The sequence below is a fragment of the Cherax quadricarinatus genome, chromosome 6, assembly GCF_038502225.1.
Source record: "Cherax quadricarinatus isolate ZL_2023a chromosome 6, ASM3850222v1, whole genome shotgun sequence".
Lineage (NCBI taxonomy): Eukaryota > Metazoa > Arthropoda > Malacostraca > Decapoda > Parastacidae > Cherax > Cherax quadricarinatus.
The window spans coordinates 227,660-240,508 of record NC_091297.1 but is presented as its reverse complement, the minus strand read 5'-3'; positions in this window follow the sequence as shown (position 1 = coordinate 240,508).

The window sequence follows — 12,849 nt, the reverse complement described above, 5'->3', positions numbered from 1 at the left end:
AGCGTTCCGATACCTTAGTAAGGAATCGTTCAAGACACTGTACACCATGTATGTCAGGCCCATACTGGAGTATACAGCACCTGTTTGGAACCCACATTTGATCAAGCACGTCAAGAAATTAGACAAAGTACAAAGGTTTGCGACAAGGTTAGTTCCAGAGCTAAGGGGAATGTCCTATGAAGAAAGATTAAGGGAAATCGGCCTGACGACACTGGAGGACAGGAGGGTCAGGGGAGACATGATAACGACACATAAAATACTGCGTGGAATAGACAAGGTGGACAAAGACAGGATGTTCCAGGGAGGGGACACAGAAACAAGAGGTCACAGTTGGAAGTTGAAGACTCAGATGAGTCAAAGGGATATTAGGAAGTATTTCTTCAGTCATAGAGTAGTCAGGCAGTGGAATAGTCTAGAAAGTGACGTAGTGGAGGCGGGAACCATACATAGTTTTAAGACGAGGTATGATAAAGCTCATGGAGCAGGAAGAGAGAGGACCCAGTAGCAACCAGTGAAGAGACGGGGCCAGGAGCTAAGATTCGACTCCTGTAGGTGAGTACAGTCATCACAGTCAACACAGTCATCACACAGTCATCACACAGTCGTCACAGTCAACACAGTTATTGCAACCCCTGAATGGGTCACAATATATATAATGTATATTACCTTTTCATATAATTTTATATTGCTTATATTTGCGATAATAGCTAAATCGTAAATATATTGCTTTATATTATTATTTGACTTAGTTACTTTTGTTAAGTAGGATGTAACATTTATATATAATATTCAGTGTTCATACCTGGAGTTTACCTGGAGAGAGTTCCGGGGGTCAACGCCCTCGCGTCCCGGTCTGTGACCAGGCCTCCTGGTGGATCAGAGCCTGATCAACCAGGCTGTTGCTGCTGGCTGCACACAAACCAACTTACGAGCCACAGCCCGGCTGGTCAGGAACCGACTTTAGGTGCTTGTCCAGTGCCAGCTTGAAGACTGCCAGGGGTCTGTTGGTAATCCCCCTTATGTATGCTGGGAGGCAGTTGAACAGTCTCGGGCCCCTGACACTTATTGTATGGTCTCTTAACGTGCTAGTGACACCCCTGCTTTTCATTGGGGGGATGTTGCATCGTCTGCCAAGTCTTTTGCTTTCGTAGTGAGTGATTTTCGTGTGCAAGTTCGGTACTAGTCCCTCTAGGATTTTCCAGGTGTATATAATCATGTATCTCTCCCGCCTGCGTTCCAGGGAATACAGGTTTAGGAACCTCAAGCGCTCCCAGTAATTGAGGTGTTTTATCTCCGTTATGCACGCCCTGAAGGTTCTCTGTACATTTTCTAGGTCAACAATTTCACCTGCCTTGAAAGGTGCTGTTAGTGTGCAGTAATATTCCAGCCTAGATAGAACAAGTGACCTGAAGAGTGTCATCATGGGCTTGGCCTCCCTAGTTTTGAAGGTTCTCATTATCCATCCTGTCACTTTTCTAGCAGATGCGATTGATACAATGTTATGGTCCTTGAAGGTGAGATCCTCCGAAATGATCACTCCCAGGTCTTTGACGTTGGTGTTTCGCTCTATTTTGTGGCCAGAATTTGTTTTGTACTCTGATGAAGATTTAATTTCCTCGTGTTTACCATATCTGAGTAATTGAAATTTCTCATCGTTGAACTTCATATTGTTTTCTGCAGCCCACTGAAAGATTTGGTTGATGTCCGCCTGGAGCCTTGCAGTGTCTGCAATGGAAGACACTGTCATGCAACTTCGGGTGTCATCTGCAAAGGAAGACACGGTGCTGTGGCTGACATCCTTGTCTATGTCGGATATGAGGATGAGGAACAAGATGGGAGCGAGTACTGTGCCTTGTGGAACAGAGCTTTTCACCGTAGCTGCCTCGGACTTTACTCTGTTGACGACTACTCTCTGTGTTCTGTTAGTGAGGAAATTATAGATCCATCGACCGACTTTTCCTGTTATTCCTTTAGCACGCATTTTGTGCGCTATTACGCCATGGTCACACTTGTCGAAGGCTTTTGCAAAGTCTGTATATATTACATCTGCATTCTTTTTGTCTTCTAGTGCATCTAGGACCTTGTCATAGTGATCCAATAGTTGAGACAGGTAGGAGCGACCTGTTCTAAACCCATGTTGCCCTGAGTTGTGTAACTGATGGGTTTCTAGATGGGTGGTGACCTTGCTTCTTAGGACCCTTTCAAAGATTTTTATGATATGGGATGTTAGTGCTATCGGTCTGTAGTTCTTTGCTGTTGCTTTACTGCCCCCTTTGTGGAGTGGGGCTATGTCTGTTGTTTTTAGTAACTGTGGGACGACCCCTGTGTCCATGCTCCCTCTCCATAGGATGGAAAAGGCTCGTGATACGGGCTTCTTGCAGTTCTTGATGAACACGGAGTTCCATGAGTGTGGCCCTGGGGCAGAGTGCATGGGCATGTCATTTATCGCCTGTTCGAAGTCATTTGGCGTCAGGATAACATCGGATAGGCTTGTGTTAACCAAATTCTGTGGCTCTCTCATAAAAAATTCATTTTGATCTTCGACTCTCAGTCTGGTTAGCGGCCTGCTAAAAACTGAGTCATATTGGGACTTGAGTAGCTCACTCATTTCCTTGCTGTCATCTGTGTAGGACCCATCTTGTTTAAGTAGGGGCCAATACTGGACGTTGTTCTCGACTTTGATTTGGCATAGGAGAAGAAATACTTTGGGTTTCTTTCGATTTCATTTATGGCTTTTAGTTCTTCCCGCGATTCCTGACTCCTATAAGATTCCTTTAGCTTAAGTTCGATGCTTGCTATTTCTCTGACCAGTGTCTTCCTACGCATTTCAGATATATTGACCTCTTTTAGCCGCTCTGTTATTCTTTTCCGTCGCCTGTAAAGGGAGCGCCTGTCTCTTTCTATTTTACATCTACTCCTCCTTTTTCTTAGAGGAATAAGCCTTGTGCATACATCGAGTGCCACCAAGTTAATCTGTTCTAGGCATAAGTTGGGGTCTGTATTGCTTAGTATATCTTCCCAGCTTATATCGGTTAGGACTTGGTTTACTTGGTCCCACTTTATGTTTTTGTTATTGAAGTTGAATTTGGTGAATGCTCCCTCGTGACTAGTCTCATTATGTCGGTCTGGGGCTCCACGCATACATGTCTGAACCTCAATTATGTTGTGATCTGAGTATATTGTTTTTGATATGGTGACATTTCTTATCAGATCATCATTGTTAGTGAAGATGAGGTCTAGTGTATTCTCCAGTCTAGTAGGCTCTATTATTTGCTGGTTTAAATTGAATTTTGTGCAGAGATTTAAAAGCTCTTGTGAGTGTGAGTTTTCATCAGAGCTGCCTCCTGGTGTTATTACTGCAACAATATTATTTGCTATATTACTCCATTTTAGGTGCCTTAAGTTGAAATCCCCCCAGGAGCAAGATGTTGGGTGCAGGAGCTGGAAGATTTTCCAGACAGTGGTCAATCAAACCATACCCCCGGCCGGGATTGAACCCGCGGTCATAGAGTCTCAAAACTCCAGCCCGTCGCGTTAGCCACTAGACCAGCTAGCCACAATAAGATTCATCCAACTAGGTATATTTCTACACCATAGGAAGGTTAGCACAGGCACCACTGTGACCACAAATGCAAGTTTTTACAGACGAATCTCCAGCTAGCGTGGCCGTGACGAACTCTAGCTCAAGTCCCTTCACTGCCGTCAACATGACTCAAGAAATCGTAATGACACGATTGCAAACAAACCATACCCCCGGCCGGGATTGAACCCGCGGTCATAGAGTCTCAAAACTCCAGCCTGTCGCGTTAGCCACTAGACCAGCTAGCCACAATAAGATTCATCCAACTAGGTATATTTCTACACCATAGGAAGGTTAGCACAGGCACCACTGTGACTAGCTCAAGTCCCTTCACTGCCGTGAAGGGACTTGAGCTAGAGTTCGTCACGGCCACGCTAGCTGGAGATTCGTCTGTAAAAACTTGCATTTGTGGTCACAGTGGTGCCTGTGCTAACCTTCCTATGGTGTAGAAATATACCTAGTTGGATGAATCTTATTGTGGCTAGCTGGTCTAGTGGCTAACGCGACGGGCTGGAGTTTTGAGACTCTATGACCGCGGGTTCAATCCCGGCCGGGGGTATGGTTTGTTTGCAATCGTGTCATTACGATTTCTTGAGTCAGTGGTCAATTTTTAACAGCTGTTCCTGGAATTGCTGGGATGTTGCATCCGGAGGCTTGTAGACTACCACAATGACTAGGTTTTGGTTCTCGACCTTTACTGCTAAAACTTCCACTACATCATTTGAGGCATTAAGCAGTTCTGTGCAAACAAGTGACTCTGCAATGTACAGGCCAACCCCCCCCCTTTGCCTGTTCACTCTGTCACATCTGTATAGGTTGTAACCTGGGATCCATATTTCGTTGTCCAAGTGATCCTTTATGTGGGTCTCAGTGAAAGCCGCGAACATTGCCTTTGCCTCTGCAAGGAGTCCACGGATGAAAGGTATTTTGTTGTTTGTTGCTGGCTTTAGACCCTGTATATTTGCAAAGAAGAATGTTATCCGACTGGTGGTATTGTTGGTACTGGGGGGGGATTTTATTTCCGGCATTAGTATCTGTATCTGTTGGTTTGGAGTGGAGGCCATTGACTGTGGTTCCACTCCAGGAATGACTGGATTTGGTGTACGATTTCTGCCATTTCCTGCCAGTTTTTTTTTCCTTTCTGGCACTAAAAAACCTCTCCCTCTTGAGTGGCTGTGGCTACCCAGGGTTTTCCCATGGCCTGGATGTTTTGTATCTTTTTGTCCCCTTTAGATGGTATGCCTGGCAATTTAAGTTATAGCACAGTCTTTCCTGTACTGAAGAGGTACACAGTTCAGGGTGAAAAAGCTTACAGGAAGGGAGTTTGCATTTTCCTGTTGTTATATGGGCATGGCATTTTCTAGGGTGGTCATAGTTGCACGTCCCGTCTGTTTTTCCAGATTTCCCAAGTCTGCAGATACCAAGTGCATAGTATGTGCACAGGCTTGGTTTCCGTTTGCCTTGGGTTTCTGTGACTGTATTCCCTGTTGGTGCATGTTTCCCTGTCCTATTCCTATCCTCCCTAGCACCAACAATGGAGCTCCCACCAGTTGTTTTTGGTAATATATCCTCACTATTGCTAGTGGAGTCCTCTTGTTCGCTATTTCCTGGGGTATTTCTAGTTTGCAATATTGGTTTTATCTTATCTTTGACTACACTTGTTTCTCCACTACGGCTCCTATCCCCTATGAGGTCATTTATATGTATGTATTCCTTCCTGCGTATAATTCCCGACTACCTGGACAAAATCTCCAGCTTCACCATTACTGTCTCCCAGGACAGCACCTCCAGCTTCACCATTACTGTCTCCCAGGACAGCACCTCCAGCTTCATTTCTGTCTCCCAGGACAGCACCTCCAGCTTCACCATTACTGTCTCCCAGGACAGCACTATCAGCCCCACATTTTCTGATTGTCTAATTATTGTAATTATCGCTCGTTGCTCGTTTCCCTGCCGGCTTCTCTGTGTTGCTGGGCAGCAACAATCCACAGAGGAATCACGTGATCGAGGGGGGGGGTGTTCACACCTCGCCTGGAGTAGTCAGTCTGGGCTAGACTCTCTTGGTGGTTGGACGGTCTCCTGACAAGACGTGCCTAGCTCTCCCTGGCTGGCCCTTGTTGGAAGATCGTCTCTGTCGCTTTCTTGTTGTTGGTTCTGTGTTTACCTGGAGTTTACCTGGAGAGAGTTCCGGGGGTCAACGCCCCCGCGGCCCGGTCTGAGACCAGGCCTCCTGGTGGATCAGAGCCTGATCAACCAGGCTGTTGCTGCTGGCTGCACGCAAACCAACATACGAGCCACAGCCCGGCTGATCCGGAACTGACTTTAGGTGCTTGTCCAGTGCCAGCTTGAAGACTGCCAGGGGTCTGTTGGTAATCCCCCTTTACAGAACATAGTCTAGACATAGTGATTTTCGACATTGTACTGAGGTTGTGTGTCACATTGACACTCTGAGAAACTCAGGTCCTGAGCTGTAGCTTCTGACCTAACTTGTACTGGTATCTGTGTATTATCACAGTCGGGGATTTTCTTATGCTGAACTTAGATTCAGTAGTATGGGAGTTTTGTGACTTTTGTGGAGGATCTGCTGATGGTCTCTACTTAGTGTCGTTATATATATATCCTTGTTCCTGATTGTGTCGCTATTGCTTGCTATATTGTTGATCGGCTTATCAGTCGTTTTATTGTTCAAGCAAGCTGTTCTGATTGCCAGGTGGTCAAGAAGTTAGTTGATGTGAGGACTTTGTCAGTCACTGGTTTAAGTCTAGTGGAGTCTTGAGACATAGCGAACTACTTAGAGCACTTACACACATACACACAAACTTATTTGCATTATTAAATGTTAATGCACCAGACGGTACTTAAAACATAAATATGTGATATGTGCCTTCAGCACAATACTACTGTACACGAGAGAAGTGATTATTATTATTTTGTTTTAATTTATTTAATTTAATTTGATAATATACTCCTAGACATCTTTATTAATAAACTTATTAAATTTTAATTTCTCTAGTTAGTAGCCTACCAGTTGTAATCCTGAAGCACTAATAATTCTTATTGAATTCTAATGGATATTTGGACAAGGATACTGACTACTTGTTACGAAAACCCAGTAACAGGCTGGATGCTAGAAGGGCAGTCCTTTCTAGTATTACATGGAGATCTCTATGATTATTAGAAATCGCGTTTTTTGTAACAACAGTCAACACAGTCATCACACAGTCATCACAGCCAACACAGTCATCACATAGTCATCACAGTCAACACAGTCATCACTCAGTCATCACAGTCAACACAGTCATCACACAGTCATCACAGTCAACACAGTCATCACACAGTCATCACAGTCAACACAGTCATCACACAGTCATCACAGTCAACACAGTCATCACACAGTCATCACAGTCAACACAGTAATCACACAGTTATCACAGTCAACACAGTCATCACTCAGTCATCACAGTCAACACAGTCATCACTCAGTCATCACAGTCATCACAGTCAACACAGTCATCACACAGTCATCACAGTCAACACAGTCATCACTCAGTCATCACAGTCATCACAGTCAACACAGTCATCACACAGTCATCACAGCCAACACAGTCATCACATAGTCATCACAGTCAACACAGTCAACACAGTCATCACACAGTCATCACAGCCAAAACAGTCATCACACAGTCATCACAGTCAACACAGTCATCACACAGTCATCACAGTCAACACAGTCATCACACAGTCATCACAGCCAACACAGTCATCACATAGTCATCACAGTCATCACAGTCAACACAGTCATCACACAGTCATCACACAGTCATCACAGTCATCACAGTCATCACAGTCAACACAGTCATCACACAGTCATCACAGCCAACACAGTCATCATATAGTTATCACAGTCAACACAGTCATCACATAGTCATCACAGTCAACACAGTCATCACTCAGTCATCACAGTCATCACAGTCAACACAGTCATCACACAGTCATCACAGCCAACACAGTCAACACAGTCATCACTCAGTCATCACAGTCAACACAGTCATCACTCAGTCATCACAGTCAACACAGTCATCACACAGTCATCACAGTCAACACAGTCATCACAGTCATCACAGTCAACACAGTCAACACAGTCATCACAGTCATCACAGTCATCACAGCCAACACAGTCATCATATAGTTATCACAGTCAACACAGTCATCACTCAGTCATCACAGTCAACACAGTCATCACTCAGTCATCACAGTCAACACAGTCATCACACAGTCATCACAGTCTACACAGTCATCACAGTCATCACAGTCATCACAGTCAACACAGTCATCACAGTCATCACAGTCATCACAGCCAACACAGTCATCATATAGTTATCACAGTCAACACAGTCATCACACAGTCATCACAGTCATCACAGTCAACACAGTCATCACAGTCATCACAGTCAACACAGTCATCACACAGTCATCACAGTCAACACAGTCATCACAGTCATCACAGCCAACACAGTCATCACATAGTCATCACAGCCAACACGGTCATCACATAGTCATCACAGCCAACACAGTCATCACAGTCATCACAGTCAACACAGTCATCACATAGTCATCACAGCCAACACAGTCATCACATAGTCATCACAGCCAACACAGTCATCACACAGTCATCACAGTCATCACAGTCAACACAGTCATCACAGTCATCACAGTCAACACAGTCGTCACACAGTCATCACAGTCATCACAGTCAACACAGTCATCACAGTCATCACAGTCAACACAGTCATCACAGTCATCACAGTCAACACAGTCATCACACAGTCATCACAGTCATCACAGTGAACACAGTCATCACACAGTCATCACAGTCAACACAGTCATCACAGTCATCACATCCAACACAGTCATCACATAGTCATCACAGCCAACACAGTCATCACATAGTCATCACAGCCAACACAGTCATCACAGTCATCACAGTCAACACAGTCATCACATAGTCATCACAGCCAACACAGTCATCACATAGTCATCACAGCCAACACAGTCATCACACAGTCATCACAGTCATCACAGTCAACACAGTCATCACAGTCATCACAGTCAACACAGTCGTCACACAGTCATCACAGTCATCACAGTCAACACAGTCATCACAGTCATCACAGTCAACACAGTCATCACAGTCATCACAGTCAACACAGTCATCACACAGTCATCACAGTCATCACAGTCAACACAGTCATCACACAGTCATCACAGTCATCACAGTCAACACAGTCATCACAGTCATCACAGTCAACACAGTCATCACAGTCATCACAGTCAACACAGTCATCACACAGTCATCACAGTCATCACAGTCAACACAGTCGTCACACAGTCATCACAGTCATCACAGTCAACACAGTCATCACAGTCATCACAGTCAACACAGTCATCACACAGTCATCACAGTCATCACAGTCAGCACAGTCATGACAGTCATCACAGCCAACACAGTCATCACACATTCATCACAGTCATCACAGTCAACACAGTCATCACAGTCATCACAGCCAACACAGTCGTCACACAGTCATCACAGTCATCACAGTCAACACAGTCATCACAGTCATCACAGTCATCACAGTCAACACAGTCATCACAGTCATCACAGCCAACACAGTCGTCACACAGTCATCACAGTCATCACAGTCAACACAGTCATCACAGTCATCACAGTCAACACAGTCATCACAGTCATCACAGTCAACACAGTCATCACAGTCATCACAGTCAACACAGTCATCACAGTCATCACAGTCAACACAGAAACACCTGCAGAAGGACTCCAGCCACAACACCACCAAGGCAACTGAACAATCTAAACCAGCAACCACACACCGATCCCTCTGACCCCACCCCCCACACCACGAACCCTACCCCTACAGCAACCCCCTATGGGAACTCTTCCTCCACCTCCACGGCAACCCCCCACAAACCCCCACCAGGGCTCCTGCTCTCCCAACCCCAGTATTCCCCCAGGACCACAGTTACAGTATTAGAACAGAAGTTGAAGGTTTGGTACACAAATGCGGATGGATTAACGAATAAATATGAGGAATGGCAAGAAAGAATCAATGAAAAGTCCCCAGACATCATAACAGTTACAGAAACAAAACTCACGGAGACAATAGCAGATGCAATCTTCCCACCAGGATACCAGATCATGAGGAAAGATAGAAGGGGGCAGAGGGGGAGGATGGGTTACTCTGCTTGTAAAAAAACGATGGAAATTCGAGAAAATGGGAGGCATAGACGAGACAGGAGAAAGGGACTACATAGTAGGTACACTTCAGTCTGGGGAGCACAAAGTGGTCATTGCAGTGATGTATAATCCACCACAGAACTGCAGGAGGCCAAGAGAGGAATATGAAGAGAGCAACAGAGCAATGGTGGACACACTTGCTGAGGTGGCAAGAAGAGCTCACTCCAGCAGAGCAAAGTTGCTGGTTATGGGTGATTTCAACCACAGGGAGATTGACTGGGAAAACCTGGAGCCACATGGGGGTCCCGAAACATGGAGAACCAGGATGGTGGACGTGGTGCTGGAAAACCTCATGCACCAACATGTAAAGTAAAATGACACAAGTGCAACTAATGTGGCATTTTATTGTGGCAACGTTTCGCTCTCCAGGAGCTTTGTCAGTGTATATACACTGAGAGACATACACCTCTCAGTGCATATACACTGAGAGACATACACCTCTCAGTGTATATACACTGAGAGACATACACCTCTCAGTGTATATACACTGAGAGACATACACCTCTCAGTGTATATACACTGAGAGACATACACCTCTCTGTATATATACACTGAGAGACATACACCTCTCTGTGTACATACACTGAGAGACATACACCTCTCAGTGTATATACACTGAGAGACATACACCTCTCAGTGTATATACACTGAGAGACATACACCTCTCAGTGTATATACACTGAGAGACATACACCTCTCAGTGTATCATGCTTATCAAATTAATCGCTGGTTATTGTCTCCAGGAAGCAAGGTAAACGTGCTAGCTGATTCGAAACAACGTCCTTTGATCGAAACAGCGTTCTTTGATCGAAAGAGCGTTCTTTGATCGAAAGAGCGTTCTTTGATCAAAAGAGCGTTCTTTGATCGAAACAGCGTTCTTTGATCGAAACAGCGTTCTTTGATCGAAAGAGCGTTCTTTGATCGAAAGAGCGTTCTTTGATCGAAACAGTGTCCCTTGAGGGAAACAGCGTCCTTTGAGCGAGACAGCGTCCCTTGAGGGAAACAGCGTTCTTTAATAATAATATCTTTGTTATCTACAAGTACAAGGTATACAGACCATAGTTGACATCAGTGACATACTACTATATAGAAAGTCCTTTGTTATGCTGAGCATTTCCCACAAATTAGGTCAGTTTTGTTCCAGGATGCGACCCACACCAGTCCACTAACACCCAGGTACCCATTTTACTGATGGGTGAACATAGACAACAGGTGGAACGAAACACGCCCAGTGTTTCTACTCTGGCTGGGAATCGGCCCGGTGGCCTGGTGGCTAAAGCTCCCGCTTCACACACGGAGGGCCCGGGTTCGATTCCCGGCGGGTGGAAACATTTCGACACGTTTCCTTACACCTGTTGTCCTGTTCACCTAGCAGCAAATAGGTACCTGGGTGTTAGTCGACTGGTGTGGGTCGCATCCTGGGGGACAAGATTAAGGACCCCAATGGAAATAAGTTAGACAGTCCTCGATGACGCACTGACTTTCTTGGGTTATCCTGGGTGGCTAGCCCTCCGGGGTTAAAAATCCGAACGAAATCTTATCTTATCTTATCTTATCTTACCCTCGCCGTGTGAAGCGAGAGCGTTAACCACCAGGCCACCAGAGCCACAGTGTCCCTTGAGGGAAACAGCGTCCTTTGAGGGGAAACAGCGTCCTTTGAGGGGAAACAGCGTCCTTTGAGGGGAAACAGCGTCCTTTGAGCGAAACAGCGTCCTTAAGCGGGACATCTAGTGCACTGGAACAGCTGCTACGTCAGTCAAGGGCTTTTGTTCTGGGGAATCAGAGTTACTTCCTCACCTTCCTAGGATCAAACTTCAATTGCCCAAGTGTATTTTTTGTCAAAACTGTCTACCCAACTGTCTTTCCCCCCTGTCTATCCACTTGTCTACCCACCTGTCTACCCACCTGTCTGCCAACCTATCTTCCCCCTTGTCAACGCACCTGTCTACCCGTTTATATACCCACCTGTCTACCCACTTGTCAACCCGCTTGTCTGCCCACTTGTCTACCCACTTGTCTACCCACTTGTCAACCCGCCTGTCTGCCCACTTGTCTACCCACCTGTCTACCCAGTTGTATACCCACCTGTCTACCCACTTGTCAACCCACATACCTACCCACTTGTCAACTCACCTGTCTACTCACTTGTCTACCCACCTGTCTACCCACTTGTCAACTCACCTGTCTACACGAATGTCAACCCACCTGTCTACCCACTTGACAACCCACCTGTCTACATACTTGTCAACCCACCTGTCTACCCGCTTGTGAACCCACCTGTCTACCCATTTGTCAACTCACCTGTCTACCCACTTGTCAACCCACCTGTCTACCCACTTGTCAACCCACCTATCTACTCACTTGTCAACCCACCTGTCTACCCATTTGTCAACCCACCTGTCTACCCACCTGTCTACCCACCTGTCTACCCATCTGTCTACCCCTTGTCAACACACCTGTCTACCGATTTGTCAACCCACCTGTCTACCCGCTTGGGAACCCACCTGTCTACCCATTTGTCAACCCACCTGTCTATCCACTTAACCCACCTTTCTACCCACTTGTCTACCCACCTGTCTACCCACCTGTCTTCCAACCTATCTTCCCCCTTGTCAACGCACCTGTCTACCCGTTTATATACCCACCTGTCTACCCACTTGTCAACCCGCTTGTCTGCCCACTTGTCTACCCACTTGTCTACCCACTTGTCAACCCGCCTGTCTGCCCACTTGTCTACCCACCTGTCTACCCAGTTGTATACACACCTGTCTACCCACTTGTCAACCCGCTTGTCTGCCCACTTGTCTACCAACCTGTCTACCCACTTGTCAATCCGCCTGTCTGCCCACTTGTCTACCCACCTGTCTACCCAGTTGTATACCCACCTGTCTACCCACTTGTCAACCCACATACCTACCCACTTGTCAACTCACCTGTCTACTCACTTGTCTAC